This window comes from Ostrinia nubilalis, chromosome 24 (assembly GCF_963855985.1).
Source record: "Ostrinia nubilalis chromosome 24, ilOstNubi1.1, whole genome shotgun sequence".
Taxonomy (NCBI): Eukaryota; Metazoa; Arthropoda; class Insecta; order Lepidoptera; family Crambidae; genus Ostrinia; species Ostrinia nubilalis.
Window position 1 is genome coordinate 8563662 of NC_087111.1, and position 20173 is coordinate 8583834.

General features: G+C 36.2%; 1 protein-coding gene and 1 non-coding gene across 2 annotated transcripts in view; one reads left to right on the top strand and one right to left on the bottom strand.

The window, feature by feature from the left end:
* Positions 1-5067: 5067 nt before the first annotated feature.
* LOC135083998 (5S ribosomal RNA) lies at positions 5068-5186 on the bottom strand. The gene has a single exon (XR_010259748.1). It is a non-coding gene; the product is annotated as a 5S ribosomal RNA (ribosomal RNA).
* Positions 5187-8039: 2853 nt separating this feature from the next.
* The window catches only part of LOC135083781 (ABC transporter G family member 20), a 98288-nt gene continuing 86154 nt past the window's right edge, over positions 8040-20173 (top strand). The window contains exon 1 of the mRNA XM_063978531.1: positions 8040-8188. The gene's annotated coding sequence lies outside the window, so the exon portion shown is untranslated. The remainder of the gene's footprint in view (positions 8189-20173) is intronic.

Consider the following 20173-nt stretch of genomic DNA (forward strand, 5'->3'; position numbering starts at 1 on the left):
ATATTTGTTAATATTTTATTCCAAAATTTTTAAATAACAGCTCGCAATGTGTTATATTCATCACCCATTTATAATTTCCAAAACTGTTTTTAAAATATCTTAAATTCCTTTTAAATGACCCAAAACGTCATTCCCTAGGCAGGTCCGTACTCCAAAAGTTTGTATTTTGGAACCCATATTTATAGAAACATCAACTTGATCCTTTGTTTTAATTAACGAATAATCTATTTAAACGTACATTAAACCAAATTCTATTAATATTTTGCGGTTTCAATAAACAATTAATTGATTTTATTAAGTTGAAAAAGTGTCTACAGCTTTTAGCGTCATTCCCTCGCCACGCACTGATTTTATAATTTTGCGCTTTAATATGTATTTAGAGCGAATGACATTTAGTTGAGTTTAAAGTACGATACGAAGTTATCCTCAGACCATATTGGGTTTGCGGCAGCCGTTTTTTGAATAAGTGCAAACGTGCCAGTTGTTGTGGAAACATGTGTTGATCCAGTCACTTCGTCAGTCCCTAGTTGAGTAGCTTTATTGATTACAATAGGAAATTGTATATAATTTAATAGTATTTACGTGTGGATTTTCGGCTATTTTCAGCACATTGTATTAAGCATCTTATAATATAATGTTAATCTGCATTTGTGTTAAGTTTTACTCCAAATCGTCAGTCCCTAGACCGTCAGGCCCTAGCTTTAAATGGCACAAGGGACTAAGTTAGTAGTTAGGGAATGACGTTTTTTATACAGCGATAATAACAAAACAACTACATTAAGTATATTAACTTATCTATAAATGTTAAGGTTAAAGTTTTATACTTTATTAAAAGTCATATAAGAGTAGTGTAGTATGAAAAAATTGAAAAATTATAATTTATCCTAAAATAAAGCATAAAGTGACTGGCCCTTTTAGACATAATTAATAAATAAACTATAATTTACACTAATAAAGTATTCAAAAGCATCTTAAAAAAGTTTAGGACAAAATGACGTCGAAATTATACAGATTTTTATGGAATGACCCATATAGGTACAGTGTGTCCGGGCATGTAGTGATCAAACTTTAAGGGCAATGGACAATTTTATCGATGAAAATACTTCAAATTTGGGGCTTATTGACCCATTTCTCGCAAAATTACAAGGATTTAAGTTTTTAAAAGTCGCAAGGCACAACTTCATCATTATCAACGTAACGCATTTCCAGCCACAGGACGTCCACTGCTGAACACAGGCCTCCCCCAATGACTTCCACATCGCACGGTTGGTAGCGGCCTGCATCCAGCGCCTTCCTGCCTTTATCAGGTCGTCGGTCCACCTTGTCCCACATCCCATGCATAACTTAATACTTTAAAATTATTGACTTTTGGTGTCAAGCAGTCAATAGTCAATAGTGACATGAAAGTATGAGTCAGCACCAACAATTCTTCACATAACTGCATACCATCTTCATACCGAAGTGTAAACTACCAAAGATCGGGTCAGCGTTATGTAATTATTTTTCGCAATGGCCGCCCATGCTTCCGCAAGTCTCTTGACATGATTGTCTATGCTTTAGCTTTATGGTATGCGATATTTGAGATTCTATATCCTACTAATATTATAAATGCGAAAGTTTGGATGTCTGGATGTTTGTTACTCTTTCACGCAAAAACTACTGAACGGATTTTGATGAAACTTTACAGTATTATTGTTTATAACATAATAATATAGGCTATAATTTATGACGATCTGTGACAAACTAAATTTGACGTGGGTGAAGCCGCGCAGGCAAGTAAGTTAACTCTTTGGAGTATAAAATTTTAGTTTTCATTTTCAGGATAGGACACTTCTGTTTTGCACATTAGTTGTGGCAGGTATAGTATAACGTCGCCCCCCGTCCTGGGGGGCTTGTAGGGCCCGCCGTGCAGGCGGGCAATCGCCGGGAGGGGTTAGTAGAGAAGGCTTTGTCCGGAAACTCACAGTTTCCTCCCACTTATGGCGAGTGACGGGGCACCGGGGTCTTTTTAGTGGGTATGCCTCGTCCTTCTGACTTGGTGAGCTCCACATAACCTACCCTGTCCCCGCAGGATAGGTATGGTATTCAATGCATTTTTCCCCTTTAAAAAAGAGATATAGTAATACAAAGTATCTACTTTTCTATCCTACAAGCAAAAGTTTAATTATAAATCCATCGATACGAAGTAGTAACAAACATTCAATAAACATTCAATGAATAAACTCTCGCGTGTAATAAGTATATTGGCAATCCCAACTATATTAATATTATAAATGCGAAAGTAACTCTGTCTGTCTGTCTGTCTGTCTGTCTGTTACGCTTTCCCGCTTAAACCTCGCAACCGATTTTGATGAAATTTGGCATAGAGATAGTTTGAGTCCCGGGAAAGAACATAGGATAGTTTTTATCCCGGTTTTTGAAACAGGGACGCGCGCGATAAAGTTTTTCTGTGACAGACAAAATTCCACGCGGGCGAAGCCGCGGGCGGAAAGCTAGTGTACTAAATATGGCATTTCAATGCATTGACACTAACTACAACGTGGCCCGTGGTACCGCCACGGCGCACTATGGAGCGAAATTGCGATTTATGGACATAGCGATTTTTTTCACAATTTCTATTTGAAAAAAATACCTATCGATAGGTTACGTTATTCTGATGAATAAATGCTGCACAAGTTTTTCTCTAAAACCAATAGTTTGACTGGAAAAAAATATTTTCCATTTTCGTTGTATGGAATGAAACATAAAGTGGTCGATTTCGACTAAGCCTTGACAGATCTTGCTTTGAAACTACTTGAGCCTTGTTCTATGGCTTGTTGACTGTAATCCTACGCTATCAGCGCGCATCCAAAGATGCCCGTTCACAAGTTATGAGGTTCTGAAAAATTAAAAAAAAGTAAGTAAAAGTGACTTTTTTTTGGAATATCTTTAAAGATTTAATAAAAATATAAAGATTTTATACGTTAATAATGTAAATTAACCTTAAATTACTGCTAAAAACACATTTTAATAAACTTAAAAGGAATTAAATCAACGATTTTTTTTTCACAATTTCTGTTTAAATAAAATACCTATCGATAGGGTATGTTATTCTGATGAATAAATATTACGAACGTTTTTCTCTAAAACCAATAGTTTGGCTGGAAAAAAATATTTTCCATTTTCGTTGTATGGAATGAAACATAAAGTGGTCGATTTCGACTAAGCCTTAACCGATTTTGCTTTGAAACTACTTGAGCCTTGTTCTATGTCTTGTTGACTATAATCCTGCACTAACAGCGCGCACCCAAAGTTGCCCGTTCAGAAGTTATGAGGTTCCAAAAAATGAAAATTAAAGTAAGTAAAAGTATCTTTTTTTGGGTACAAATCTTTAAAGATTCAATTAAAACATGAAAATTATATACTTTAGTAATGTAATTAACCTTTCTCTTGTCGTCTTATCTAAAGAAAAGTAAATTTTACTTACTTTACTTTTCATTTTTCGGAACCTCATAACTTCTGAACGGGCAACTTTGTGCGCGCGTTGTTAGTCTAGGATTATAGTCAACAAGCCATAGAACAAGGCTCAAGTAGTTTCAAAGCAAAATCTGTCAAGGCTTAGTCGAAATCGACCACTTTATGTTTCATTCCATACAACGAAAATGGAAAATATTTTTTTCCAGCCAAACTATTGGTTTTAGAGAAAAACGTTCGTAATATTTATTCATCAGAATAACATACCCTATCGATAGGTATTTTATTTAAACAGAAATTGTGAAAAAAAAATCGCTGATTTAATTCCTTTTAAGTTTATTAAAATGTGTTTTTAGCAGTAATTTAAGGTTAATTTACATTATTAACGTATAAAATCTTTATATTTTTGTTAAATCTTTAAAGATATTCCAAAAAAAAGTCACTTTTACTTACTTTTTTTTAATTTTTCAGAACCTCATAACTTGTGAACGGGCAACTTTGGATGCGCGCTGATAGCGTAGGATTACAGTCAACAAGCCATAGAACAAGGCTCAAGTAGTTTCAAAGCAAGATCTGTCAAGGCTTAGTCGAAATCGACCACTTTATGTTTCATTCCATACAACGAAAATGGAAAATATTTTTTTCCAGTCAAACTATTGGTTTTAGAGAAAAACTTGTGCAGCATTTATTCATCAGAATAACGTAACCAATCGATAGGTATTTTTTTCAAATAGAAATTGTGAAAAAAATCGCTATGTCCATAAATCCCAATTTCGCTCCATAGTGCGGCGCGGCGCCGATAGCATTTCAAGATATAAAATGAATTCCCTAATTGTTACTTTAGTAACAATCTTCTATCAATAATACCAACTACGAGTAGATATCGGTTCAGCCAATGATATTATAGAATATCATTGTTTTTATATAATATATCATTGGGTTCAGCGCAAAAAATACGTCCCGCGAAATTACAGCGCACTTGAGAAGTGAGTTCTTATTTAATTAACGCCAACTCACAGTTAGCGGGATGTAACTATGATGTATGTACAATGGGAGTTTTAAAGACCATGAAATATTAAATTGAATCGAAGTCAGATGAAAAAAGAGATTATACCTACGATAAAATAATTCACTTCTCAAGTGCGGTCTTCCCGAGACGTAATTTTTGCGCTATCTAGTTGATAGTTATTGTTGATCGAAGGATACAATGTAAAGTATGACAATGTCATGATTTTACTCATTCTTATTAACAGTTCATTTGTATACAATTTTCCATCATTATCCAACTATTACTTACTACTTTTATAATTGTATCAATTACGCACATTTTGTAAGTCATGACAGATGACTTTAATTATTCAATTACATGCAAATTCCATACAAATGTTGTTTTCTTGGGATTATTTTGTAGCAAAAGGCCAAAGTTAACCATCATTACGACCTACATACACATTACACTTCCATTAAATCTTCTATTGTGTGGTGTTTTTTTACGAGATGAACGCGACTCTACTATAAATTTTCTATGGAAAAATTTAAGTAATCATGATAGAGATAAAATAAAAATGTCTCAACTAGGAGATGAAGATTTTCATACGGAAAAAAATGGCAAAAAGCCAACAACACGCGGTGTTCCCAGGCGGTCACCCATCCAAGTACTGACCGCGCCCGATGTTGCTTAACTTCGGTGATCGGACGAGAACCGGTGTTTTCAACATGGTATGGACGTTGGCGATGGATATGACATAATTTATCATAGCTTTCGGGTATTCACCACAATTACATAGGAATTAATCAAATAATAATAAATTAGGCCACTGATTTAATAAATTCCCTAGTGATTAGTACATACAAAGTTAAATATCGAATTAAAAAAATTTGGTACTTATGACTACAGAATTAGTGCTGCCATCTATGAACAAACTCTTAAGTCGAAACAGCGCCATCTAGCATACAACACATATAGCGTAAACTCACAACACAATTAGCCTGCTTGTGCAAGAATCAGTTGCAGGTTTCAAGTTTCATACATTTTAGTTTGCAATATCAACGACAGATGGCAGTCAACCATATTTACTCAATAATTAATAGGGCTCTATGAAATATTCAATTTATTTTTTAAAAGGATTCCTCTATTAAATTAATTAACTCTTGGACATAAAATAAATTTAATATTTAATCAGTTAGGTAAGTCAACTAGATTTAATCAGCTAAATTGCGTTTGAAAGGTGTCTCTACATTTTTTTTTTACTAGGCTCCGTGTGTGGTTTGCATACAGAGAGTCAAGTACAATTAACTATTAATAAGTTGTTTTCGTTTTGTTTTAATGATTTAAAGAAGAAGATAGATGATAATAGTACGCTCTCGTTGAGTTAGTTAAATTGTGACGTAGCATTTTGCTGGAGCTCACGCAACTCCTTGAAAGATCTTGAAGTGATGTTAATAAAGCTAGGTATTACAAAATATTTTAAAACATAACTGCTAAAGAGGATACTTCATTCTCTCCCACCAAGAAATCCACCAGTCTCTACATTATTTTTAAGTTGTTATAACTAGTATGTTAATTATTTAATTTTTAGCATCTCAAACTAATTTGAAAATTATAAATAACTTGACAAAATCGAACTGCCTAAGGCGGGAATTGAACCCACGACCTTCCGCTTGCCGGGCGACTATTCTTCCAACTTAGCTACTTAGACACTGGCACATTTTTTCAAGTTATTTATAATTTTCAAATTACCTAGTATGTTACAAGACAACTAACATACTATTGTCTCTCTCTCAGAGGATGAAGGAAGAAGATAAAAATGCATATTATTTTTATTCTTAATGAATAAGTAGTTAGATTTAGGTTGTTTTTATCAATCAAAATCAAAATCAAAATCAAAATTATCTTTATTTGTTTAGACTAATTAAATTAGAACTTGCAAATCCTCAAATGCTCTTAGGAGCCTATATTTGTCTCATTCTTTTTTTTGCCCTACCAACGCTTCACTTACTTAGTACCTACACTTGTTTTTCACCTTAGAGTCACCTGTTGTTTACCAGGAAAAACACACAACTACCTACCTTTTCAATAATAAGCTAATTAGTGTTGATTAAGAGCAATAAAAACGAGAGCAAAGTCGAATATACCAAGAGTCACGTATTCATACAAGAACACGTAATTTTGATTGGAATTTAATTAGATTTTAATGACAACCAAAGTTATTCAACATTAAGTAATAATGGCCAAATTGACAGAAGGATGGGATCTTCAAAATCGATATAATATGATGGAACTATCTAGATCAGTGGTTCCCAAAGTTGTCTGGGCTACGACTCATCTAATACAAGTTCCCTAACTCGGGACCCACTTATAGAAAATTTTGCCCGCTGCCCAGCAGTTGGATGGGTAGGGTGGTGTGTCGTTCTACAGGCAGGGCTCACTCAATGTTCATCCATATTTTGGGAAACCCTGATCTTGATAGATATGGGTAGAGAGAGATTATTTTAATCGGGGGTCTTGGATTCAGTTATTAGGTTGGACACACAAAATCTTTTTTTTAATTTACAACGAGAAAGCTTTTGGCCTGCATCTCATCCGAAGAATACGAGTAAGCTCTACCGTCAAAGTGTGCAGATATTTTTGTCCCCTCTGGAAATCGAACTCGGCATCTCTGTGCCTGAGACAGGCCTAAAAATAGATTATAAATAGGATTTTTTTTATGTGACAGGAGGCAAACGAGCAGACGGAACGGTTTGTATAATAGGTCTGCTGGCTAAAATAAAAATCGGCCTAATGGGAGTCTATTCACATACGAAGGGTTTAGTACCCGGAGCCCTTTATTTTAATTTTGGTATAACCACAGAATAATAATAAGTACTGTATACTGTATAACGTTTATTATTTCAATTTTTTATGGCGATTATAGAAACATTCTATGAAAATTTCAGCTCCATATCTATTGTAGACGCTTAAGATATGCCTATGATAGATCATATTATTAATCAGACAATCGGGCTAGAGACAGCCTTCCGGTGGTCAACCCTTTAAATATGAATCCCTAAAATGGAAATGAGCTAGCTCTACTCTAACTTACTCTCGTTCTCTACCTAGATAGGAAAGCAAATTGATCCAACCGCATGCTAAAAGGCCAGTGGCGGCGTAGCATGGGCTGGCACCCGGGGCGATCACCCCCCCTCCCCCCCCCCCCCCTCCGTCACAAGTCCTAAGGCACCCCTTGGTACCCCCCAGGATTTTGGGGTTACCTACCGATTCCAAGATTGAAAGACAATCGTCCCCCCCCCGTATCGCAGATTTGCCATGCAAATATGCCAGTGAGTACTAATCTGCGCGACTTGTGTCACCCCCTGATGCTTGGCACCCGGGGCGGACCGCCCCCACCGCCCCCCCCTTACGCCGCTACTGTAAAAGGCCCATCTTCCAACTCAAGGCAGTTGGAAAACACGCAAAAGAAAATGTTAGATTCGATTGGCAATTTTATTAATTGACTGCATGACCTTTAACCATTACGCGGTAAGACAATGCAATAAGGTCGAAATTCCTTCGGCATAACCCGAAGGCAAGACAAGAAGGCTGCGTTCGCGCAAGTTCAGTGTTATTTGAACGCGCTGAGCACGAGCTCGCGCATTTTGTAATTTTGGCGCGAATTTTGATTGTGTTGTGTTTAGTGAAGTGCGTTTGTGTGTGGTTTGATGCTTGTGAGTTTTAGAGGCTGAGTTTTAAAATCAAGTAAGTCAATTAATAGATTTTTATATTTTTTCAGTTGTCATCTTTTGATAGTAGGTAGGTACGTCGTCTATTTTTTCTTTCAGAAAAGTCTTGAAAGTAGGTATTTTATTAACTGATTCAATCGATCATAGTGCAGATAGTATTCGGAAACTAAAAAAGAAAATAAAAACTAAAATACAGTTTTCACATTTTTCACACAGCAAATGCACAACGACATTCATACTCGTAATTTTATAATCGTGCCCCAGAATTAAGATCATAAAATTATGAAGTTGAGGTAATATGACAACGTTATGTAAGTAGCGGCAGTACATAATATTATAGGCAGTATGTAGAGCCTACTGCGGAAAGTGGTTTGAATTTAACTGCCTTAAAATAAAGCTAATGCCAGTAACTCTATAGGCATATACTTAGTAATTAAACTGGACCGCAAAGAAAAGGAGTCGGTTAGAAAATCTTCAATATCTTCAAAAGTGCCTGACTTAGCTTTGTAAAATAAATACTGATTAATTCAAGCTTTTTTTAAATAAAAAATATGCGTAGTTTTTCCAGTATGTTTTATTTCATAAATCGACAGGCACTTTTGAAGATATAAAAGATTTTCTAACCGAACCTTTTTCTTTGAGGTCCAGTGCTATGTAATAAAATTATCTGTCACATAGTAGCGCATCACTTTATGAAAGGCTCGACTTATTGGGCCTATTTGGTTAAAGTTTCAGGACAGGTGTATGAAAGAAAAATTTTAACAATCAAACTGCTTTTAAGTGAAAAACATGACAGAGACTGTAGGGTCAGACTCAGATACTTAATTATTAAAATATTTCGAACTTAATCAGATTTGATCATAAACATCAAACCGGTATTTATTTACATTATCATAATTTAATTAATTTGACTTGCTGATAGCATCTAGTTAAAAGCCTACAGAATCAATCACGTGTTTCAAGTTTATTCACAACTACTATACGATACACAAGTTAAATAATAACATTCAATCATAACGAACTAACAAATGTGAAAAATTACATAAAATGTTCGAACTAAAGTTATCAAACCCAGGATCTTTAATAGAGTTAAACTCTACATTTTAGTTGTTAGTGATTAAAAATCTACCTTCTTAACTTGAAAACTTCCAGTCCTTCCTTAATAAACTTACTGTTAGGACTTTTTTGTCTGCAATGATCATGACCTAGAGGCAAATGGAGGATTTGTCCTACACTCCCCACGCTAGCTGGCCACGCGAGTACGGGAGGCTGAATATGTTTGCATGTCCTTTTGTCGGCTCTTACGACATCACGGGACTGTTCCCACCTCTCGTCCCCACTTCTGCAACTCCTGTGTAGCCAGGATCTACAGCTTGACCGCCAATAAAAACCCAACCAGTGAAGGTCAAGTTTGTCCCGGGAAAGTTAAACTGGCATTGGACCCGCAACGAAATTAATCAGAAGATTATAAGGAGTTCGAAGTTAAGGTTCGACTTCTTATGACATCAGGAATATAAAATCATTGAAAGCTAAATGACGTCCACTGCTGGACAAAGGCCTCCCCTAAGGACTTCCACAAGTGGCGTAATTATACCATCCATCCTAGGCCCGTGACAATTCATTAAGGGCCCTGTCCCCTGACTAGCCTGATTATCGGGGAGGGGGGCTCAAGAATGGGTACTATCAACTATCATTTTCGAATCGGTTTCTTTCTTGGGGCCCGGGGCCCCCTCGGGTCCTTGGAATTTTGCCAGCTCTGCCACCCTGTAGTCACGCCACTGTTACTTCTACAATGACCGATCCTACCCTGCAACCAGGCACCTCCCGCAACGCTCAGAAAAGTTTACTTTTGATTATTCTTTTAAAACTATAGTAAGTAACCTGTCATTTCAACATTTTAAAACAGGCTTACTGTCAACACGTGACTGGAGATCGGTACAAGTTTCGAAAGACATTGGACCTTAAGATAATGAATATTTAAACTATTTGTTCAACAGGTTATGTGCTTGACCTTAGTTGAGATGACAATCCTTCTATGGCTGGTTGCACCATCTTACTTTAATTTTAAAAATCTGTCAAACTCCATACAAAATACATTGGTTATCGTTATAGTTACGGTTAAAGTTAGATGGTACAACTCAGCCAATGACGGTTAAATTAATAGAACATGTTCTTTAAGTTACTAGGTAGATATTTTTTACGGTATCGTCACCTTAAAGTTAGTCAAAATTTAATACGTAACTCTACGTTTTTTTGCCTTTAACAATACATATACCTACATAATATGGTACTTATTTTCAACGTTCTAAAATAAGTGAGTACTACGATTATCTAAATCTCGTATATAACTTAAAGGTGACTGACTGACTGACATAGTGATCTATCAACGTACAGGCCAAACCACTGGACGGATCGGGCTGAAATTTGGCATGCAGGTAGATGTTATGACGTAGGCATCCGCTAAGAAAGGATTTTACGAAACTCCACCACTAAGGGGGTAAAACGGGATCCAAGCGTACTAAGTCGTGGGCGGCCGCTAGTATTTAACAAATGCCTTTATTTTTTAACATATTTAACAAGTTCTGAATTCAACGTTGATAAAATTAAATGAATGATTGAAAATTTTATGTAGCAATCACTTTTTAAAAATAAAATAAATTGTTATTTATTTACTGACCCTTATGAAGTTATGACCCGGCATGTAGATATTAATAATATTCTATCGTTATTAGTTATTATCAAATATAAAGAATTTATTCTCATATTTTTTTGTAAAACGGCAGCTGTTACTAACTCAGCAACTCTGACGCATGGAGTAAGCAGCTCTATCAATTAACATCTGTACGTGATTATTTGCGTAAAAATCTCACAAAGGCAATTCTTTACATAATAAAATGTAATACTTAAAGTCATAGATATGCATGGAATATTTTATATTTACTCGTTAAATGGTTATGACCATATACCTACCTTCTATTTTTATCTAAAATTCAGATGGATGACAAAGGTCACCTTTTTTACATGATTAAAAACTTAGAAAATTTCAAGAAAAACTTTTATCAAACAAGCAAAAAAAACCCCATATTACTCGTATTAGTTTTCGGAGTGTGAACTTTAGGATAACTATATCCTACATGTAATAATTATTATAAATGCGAAAGTTTGGATGTCTGGATGGATGTTTGTTACTCTTTCACGCAAAAACTACTCAACGGATTTTGATGAAACTTTACAGTATTATTCTTTATAACGCAGAATAACATATATAGGCTATAATTTATGACGATCTATGACAAACTAAAGTTCACGCGGGTGAAGCCGCGGGCAAAAGCTAGTATTTTTATAATTCGAGTTAATAAGGTGTAGGTACATCTAGCTTTTCATCGACTGCGTTTTATAAGCATTAAGTACTGTTTAATTTATGTAATAAAAAGATCCGTAATAGATATCTCGAAGCATTGGTAAGGTTAGAAAACACACAAACAGTGTACTTTAATTTTGGCCAAACTCAATAACAATATTGTTGAAAACATTCATAAATACAAAAGATTCACTATTCCTATCTTCTCAGTCTGAACTCAGTGTAAATGTAATGGAAATTCAAATGATTTTGCCAAATATCCGCCACCCGTACTGCCTTCCGCTTACACCATCGGCGCGCGCGCATCGCGATGGTACGAAAACGTACAGTCAGACTATAGACGTTTGTTTTAAAATAGACTTTATTGCAGGTACATAATAAGGTGATACAGTGATTACTTTTATGTGCCGTAGTGTGTACCTAATTCTATGCATGGAAAACTCGAGAATAATTTTTCCTTCTATGTACTAACATAGGGCCGTGGTTTCAGTAGAAGGACTACCCCCAATCTTGCCGTGGATGTTTTAAGAGCTACTTAGGCTTCTCTGACCCATCTGGCCAGTGAGACGAGTGTAGGCTAAATCCTTCGATTGCTTAGGGTCATATTCTTGTAGTGGAGACCAAATTTCAATAGCAGTGTGCCTACCATGAGTTTACGTTAGGTGTGCTCGCTAGCGACTGCGTAAAAAAATGACTTTAATTGTATGACATATTGTGCAGCGCCCCTAGCGGCTACTTTCAAGAAACAAAATCTTCTTAGAGATTTTTGACGTACTCGCTAGCGAGCACACCTAACGTAAACTCATGGTAGGTACACTGATGATGATTTTGTACGAGTATTTTTTATCCATCTAATACAAAAAAAATATCCTTGGACTGCGCCTTCTTGTCCCAAACTAAGCAAAGCTTGTGCTATGGGTACCAGACAATGGTTTAACGGTTCCACCTTCGGCCTGATCATCACTTACCATCAGGTGAGATACAGGCCGAGAGCTTCCTCGTTGTGGATAAAAAAAACACATACTGAAATCCTTTTTTTTTGTAAATACATATTACCTATAGAGAAACCACCCACACCGTTTATGCGTGGTACCTAAAAAGAATAAGGTGTTTAGTTTACTAAACAGGTATGTTAATAAACTTGATACCTTTTCCATCGAAGGACGTTTACTGGACAAAAGCCTCTCCTAAAATTTTCCATAACAACCGGTCCTGCGCTCCCGGACCCAGGTTATACAGTTTGTACAGTCGACAGCATATCAGACTATACATTTTCAATGCAAAATAGCTCCTGTTACAACTAACATAAGATGCCACAATGTGAAGCTTGATGTGCTGTCGTCTGTACAAAAAACCCGGGTCATTGCACAAATACATTTACTTTTTGTATGGTACCAACATGGAAGTTTTACGCCCGTATTCACAAACGACACTTCCATAAATGAAGCAGCAAATCGAACGCACAGCGTTGAAAAGTGCTCTGTGAATGGTTCGTGAGTGACCCTGTGCGTCCACGCGCACTGTGAGACCTCATAGTAATGTTTGTGAATTAAAAGACAGGCGTTAAAAGACAATACTTCCATCCAAAAACACTTGTTTGTTTATCCTTCATAGTTTGGGACTGAAAAATAATGTTCTACCTCAAAAATACAACCGACTTAATTTCTCAGACTAATAGCTGATCGGTAGAGAAAGCTTACTGATTTTCAGTCTACCATTTGCAACCCATTTATCTATGTCATAGTCAAAGGTCGGTATGCAGTCTCTTCGCGGAATGACTGGTCTATCCAAGGTTTGACCAAGGCTTTCGGGCCAACCCCGAAATAAATTCCAATTTCGGCCTTTGACTAAGTCAAACCTAGAAGTTCCTAAAAGTCAAACGTCGAAATGAAATAATCTGTTTCGGGCTTTGCCTAGTCAATCCTAGAAACGACTGACAGACTCGGTCAACATTTTAATTAACCACATATTAAAATTAATAGGTACCTACTATTCATAACCAAGATTTTGCAAAGATTCCAAATACCGCCCGTTTATTTTGTGACTACATTTGGACTTCAACCATCAGTTAGCGTTAAGAAACACTCATTCATAGTTTTTGTCCTGATTTCTTACTTGACCGCTCGATGAGATCTTTTCGTCATACTTCCCAAATCGTTTGCTATTGCCCAACTATAAGCCACGTAATGTGCGCGAGCGCGTAATATTCACCATTTTAGCTCGCGCTGGAGTTGATACAATTTGGTTTAAAGGTTTTTTTTAATCATTTAAACAATAATACAAAACTGTCCGTAAGTATTTAGAAGGTAAGATCAAGTACATCCATACTGGGCCATTTTTCATACAATTTGCTACAAACGTTTCAAAAATGTGTTAGTATGTCATTTCCGTGGTCTGGTATCCATAGTACCAATTTCAAAAGGAAGGGAATTCTCATCATAGTTAGTCATATCAGGTCACTAAATCTCCACTGCGGGAGCATGACCTAATGTACCAGTGGCAAATGGAGAAATAGAAAATCTTTATTTGACACGAAAACATACACCAAAATACAAATAAACAAAGAAAAATGAAAACTACACATAGACGGTATTTTTGTGCCAAAAAGGATTTTGCCCGATACTCCCCACGCTGTCAGAACGGGTTGGAGAGGCCTGATGTTTGCATAAATTGACTCTTAGTCGTGGGGACGGCATACCGGAACTACGCATCTAAAATACCTTATAGTAGATGAAGTATTAACACATATATTATTATCATCTAATAGGTACACTCAATTAGTAGAGCTAGCGATAAAAACTTCGCTTCTTTGATGTCTCAGTATAGAGCGCTACAAAAACTGCTATGATGATGTATTTCGTTTTTGCTTGACTCTAAAAGCAATAATGATAATTTTCCACTATATTCATTTGCCGACTTCGTCTCTACAATGTTCGGTGCAAAGGTGCAAAGGTCAAGTTGCTACTACGCAACGCCTACGTCTGCCTTGTTTTCTACTGTGAGGAAATAACGTGTGATGTTTTGAAGATTTTACATTGTCTTAGTCATTGGTGATATTTTACATGCGAATGACGCCCGTATTCACAAACATTGCTATGAGGTCTCACAATGCGCGTTAACGCATAGGGTCACACATGAACCAATAAATACTTCACTTAAGCAAGCATCGTTTGTGAATACGTGTGTGAATATTTTTGTTAAACTGGTAAATCTGTCGAAGAAGCAATAACCACTGGGGTTAACAATTTCTTGAGTGATGGTCTACTAGTAGAACGCCCTCTAGCTAGGTAGAGTGATCACTTGCGAAAGATTGGCAGAAGCTGGATGCGGCCAAATGGTATAAATAAGGGGATGCCTATCCTCCTCTAGTAGTAGAGACCACTGCCATTTGTCTATCCATAATATATCAGTCAGTAAAGAGGTCAGGCAAGGCAAACGAAGCTAACCTGTCTACTTGCTTGACAGCTTAGTGTATTTTAAGGTTGTTCACGGAGCTGTTAATTTTGTTAACTATTGAAAACTTAGATTTTTTTTATATAAAACTGATCAGTCTTTAGAGATTCCATTGCTATAATTAGATGACAAAGTCCTCTCCCAATATTCGCCATTTGATCACATCACATCTAGTTTCTGCCCACAGTTCGCATGCTGATGAGTAAAGCACAGGAAAAGACACAAATATGGTTTTCCTATATTATTCAAATTATAGTCTCCAGTATTAACCATGTGTTTTTGCTCTGCGACCCCTAACACGTGCCGGTAATTGCAAAAGTGTTGACTAATTAGTGCCCCAAGTTCACGGCTGGGTATAATCACTTTTATCTTGAAGGTGATTGATGGTAAGTGAGGCTGTATGGAGCCTTCTAGCTAGTGTATAATAATAATGTGCAAAATTATACATTGTGGTATAAAATAATGATAAGATAAGCTACATAATTACCTTTTAAAAAAAATAAAACCGACTTCAAATGCGTGAACACAAAAAAAACTGAAAATTAAAAATATTGCGTATAAAAAAGTTCATCCCCAATTTTCCACCCTTGGGGGTGAAATATTTTATTCAAATTCGCATGAAACCACCCTTTTGATAATACCTATTCAACAAAAAAACAATCGTTCAAATTGATTTATAATCGGCGGAGATATTGCGTATAAAAAAGTTCATCCCCAATTTTCCACCCTTGGGGGTTGTTTTTTCTATTCATCAACAGCCCTTTACAGTCCACTGCTGGACTATGAGCCTCCTCCACTATAGTGGGGGGTTTTGCCATAATCCCCACGCTTGGCAGGCGGGTTGGAGATCGCAGTTTAAAACATTGATGTTTTTCAGAGAGCGCTGCTGCCCGTTCTCTGTTTGATGTGTAGTCCCTAAGTCGCCTCTTACGACACCCGCGGGAAGAGTAGGGGTTGGTGACAAATGTATTCTACTCTTTTTTTCTATTATTAAATTTAAATGGGACCACCCTTGAGGTATTACCTATACGCCGAAAAAAGATTTGTTCAAATCGGTTCATAATTGGCGGAGTTATCGCGTAACAAACATAGAAAAAAAAAAACATACGGGTCGAATTGAGAACCTCCTTTTTTGAAGTCGGTTGATAAAATCCAGTTGCATTCGACTTCCTCAAAAGATGTGCGAGAGTCTACCATGGCACAAACCATGGATCCCACTTATTTGTACACAAACCCCCTTATTAATAAAAAGTTACACCTAGGATGAACACTGGATTAAAATGACATTTCCATACTAAATGACAATTTAAGCCAGAGTTCAACAGGGGCGTAACTTTTAATAATAAGGGGGCAAATGTATTATAATTATTTATTATGACACCCACTCAGTGGATTGACAATCTGGTGAAGTTCGCGGGAAGTAGGTAGCGCAGGACCGGTTGTTGTTTTATTTTATTTTTTATTTTGTTTTATTCAGAAAACAAACAGCTTACAAATACATACATTGCATAGATACTACATTGCAAATACATAGATTGCATAGATAGATTGTGGAAGCTTTTGTCCAGCAGTCATTTTCAACCATAGGACATCCACTGCTGAACATAGGCCTCCCCCAATGATTTCCACAATGGCTGGTTGGTGGCGGCCGTCTCGCTACCCTTTATGCGGTCGTCGGACTCCCTTCGGTTAAAATGAATTCCCTTTTTCAAGGCACATAAAGATGTCCCAAATATATCTTACTCTACCACCACTTCAGGATAATTATCAGTTCTGAGAAAAAGCGACAGATATAACTCAGTTATTTTTGGTAGCCTCTACATAATATCAGAAAAAGCGATGTATGTAAGTAAGTACTTAATAAGTGTTGGTAGCCACTACATATTTTATTTCAGGAAATACTATTTTTATCTTAGTTGACGTGAGAAATTTTGCTGAAATGTCTATTCTTTTATTATTCTACTATTAACTATTATAGAGCCTACTTGCGTAAATTCAACATACAAACAAATGTTACTCGTCAGCATGACTTGCACAAATAAGGTATTGGTACGTAGAGAAGGTAAAAAAATTGAGATGAAGATTATTATCTTGTAGTAGGTATACTTAATAAAAAAACTCATTGATAAAAACACATACTAAGCATGCTTATAAATGGTAATTTTCAACCTAGAACTGATTATTTAATATGCTAATTTCTTCTTTTGCATACTACTCGTAAGTAGCTTTGTGAGAACTGGTTTTGTTGACCATCTGGATGTTTAGGATCTTTACTAAAATAAAAATTGTAAACAAGACACATAGGAATATTAATCCGTGATTTTGTGATCAATACATTTTTATCCATGTAAATTTTTGCTTTAATACTAACAGTATAAAAAATATTTTAATTTTAAAAAGTGAGCTGCAAAATTAAACAACTAGAAAATACGTGGCATATTAGATAGTAGACTAAGATTCCCTAAATATAAATATCTTATTTTATAGTATGCCAATATTAATGGATACTAAATAATTCATATCATGTGATTCATATCATATTATGATTCCGGTTATGTGATAAAATCTAAATATTACACAAACTGTACGAGCCATTATTAATACTAATGCTTGATTAATTCTAGCTTTACATGCCATTCATTTGTTAATCTGGAAATCGTAAAGTGACTGTCATTCATTCACATTTTGTAAATATCATTATGTATTTGGTAATATCATACAAAATTGCAACTCATATATCGCTTTAAAACAGACTGGTTCAAATCAACGTCATATAAATGCTTGATCATTGCAATTATTACAATTGTACAAGAAATCATTTTGTGCTATGATTCAAATTATGATGATGCTTTAAAATAGGATAACTTCATTATCATCATTTCAGCATTTGACAGTCCACTGTTGGATTTTTTATTCAGCCACTAAGTACCTTCTTGAGATCCACGCAAGAGACCATTTACTCCATTTGAAAACTCGATTACTTCATAAAGATGACCGAAGCAAGATCGGTTATAAACGACTTGCATGGTCACCCCATCGCTACATTTTTGGACTAAGTAGGTATGTCCATTATTCTAGTGTCGACCGGAATTTTTATATCGTAAGCAAGATTCCAACATCAACCGTTTCATAGCTCGCCGAGTGATAAAAATCTTGTTAAATCTGTAAATGAACGTCATTGACGATACAAGATGATTGGCGTAGGCAAAATATACCTATGGCCTTGTACCTAAGTTAGCATACAATGCCATATTCGGCTCTTCTTAGCCAATTCACAATCGTGCTGTTAAGAGAAACAATGAAATTTTATAATTTGTGCTAACGTGTTTCACACGTAATGGAGGCACGTACGTCGTATAGTCAGCGACAAATTAATAGTTAGTGACACCCAAAGTAGCCAAAGTCAAAGTTGCTCAGCGTCGTGACATCGTGCCATGGAGAGGGCTATGCTCGGTGTTTCTTTACGAGATCGAATCAGGAATGAGGAGATCCGTAAACGAACTAAAGTTGCTGACATAGCCCGACGGATTAGCAAGCAAAGTGGCATGGGCAGGGCACTTAGTACGCAGAACTGACGGCCCATGGGCAGCAAGGTTCTGGAGTGGAGGCCGCGTACCGAAAAACGCAGCGTGGGACGTCCACCCACAAGGTGGACCGACTACATTATAAAGGTAGCAGGAAGGCGCTGGACGCAGGCCGCTACCAACCGGGCAACATGGAAAGCATTGGGGGAGGCCTATGTTCAGCAGTGGCGGTCCTATGGCTGAGATGATGATGAAAGTAGCCAAAAATACACAACACAATCTTATTCCAATTGTAACAAAGATGTTGCGAACTTTTTGGCTACTTTGAGTGTCACGAACTATATTTTGACGCTGACTGAGGTAGGTATTATGTTGCAAATATGAAAGTTATAAAAATGTTTTGTATAGTTGCGTTAACATAGTTATATTAGCGATGCAAGTGAAATATGTAGAGCAGGCATAATAATGGTGAATAATAATTATGGTGTTTCATAACATGGAGCTGGGAGTCTGCAAAAGTTTATTAGAGCCAAAGTATTATGAACAAAGATATTTTTTCACAGAACGGGACTATTCCCACATCTCGTTCCCACCGCTGCAACTCCTGTGTAGCCAGGATCTACAGCTTGACTGCCAATAAAAACCCAACCAGTGAAGGTCAAGTTTGTCCCGGGGGAAAGTTAACTGTCATTGGACCCGCAACGCAATTAACAAGAACGTATAAAGAGTTCGAAGTTAAGGTTTTCACAGTAGTCTTTTATCTTAAGCTATTATCACTAGCTTGGGATTTAATATGGCGCCCGTGACATAAGACAGTCTTTATTCCCTTGGTGCATAATCTACTATTAACTTACCTATCTATATTATGCTAGTATATGAAAGTAAAGTTCTTTTGAGTATCATTCAAAATATGGTCAGACGTGGTCATGGTCATGGTCTGTCTCGAGATTGTGATGTCTGTAGAATACAGTGGCCGTAACGTGCCCCCGAGTATGGCGTCATACTAAGCAGAGACCAATTTGGTACAACAATTTAGTTTTGCTCTTTGTTGATTGGTATTGTTTTATTTATGGTAAGTACCAAATAAATATTTTTTCTTTCTTTCTTTCTTTAATAGCAAAACCATTCTTGAGACTCAAATGCACTTTTGTTGAATAAAAACGCATTTTATGCTTCAGAAAAATCTCGAAGCTAACTTACTGAATCCGGTTTTAAACTTATTATCTTTACATCGAACTAAAAATAATAACATGGTTATTTTTAACCTGCAAGGGATTTTACGCTGCTCGTGCGTCACTATTCAGGTTTATAGTGACGTACCTACGTTAGTCGGGATAAATTTTCCATCGACTCGATAAAGTTCCGGTCGATTAATCGATTGAAATCGTATACTGATCAGTCACGCATGAGGTTTCCGTACTTGGATTGTTTTAATAATAATTAATTGATATTTCTTAGGATAATGATTAATAAATAGTAGAATGACGCTATATGAATCTAAATTTATAGTTTAAGTGCAAGAAACAATGCTTGTCTTTTTGTTTGTGAAGTTGGATGCCTACTAAAAATTAAAATTAATTTTGGATACCTTCAGAAATGCGGATGTTCGGAGTTTCTCTGCGTGATCTAATCAGAAATGAGGAGATCCGCAGGAGAACCAAAG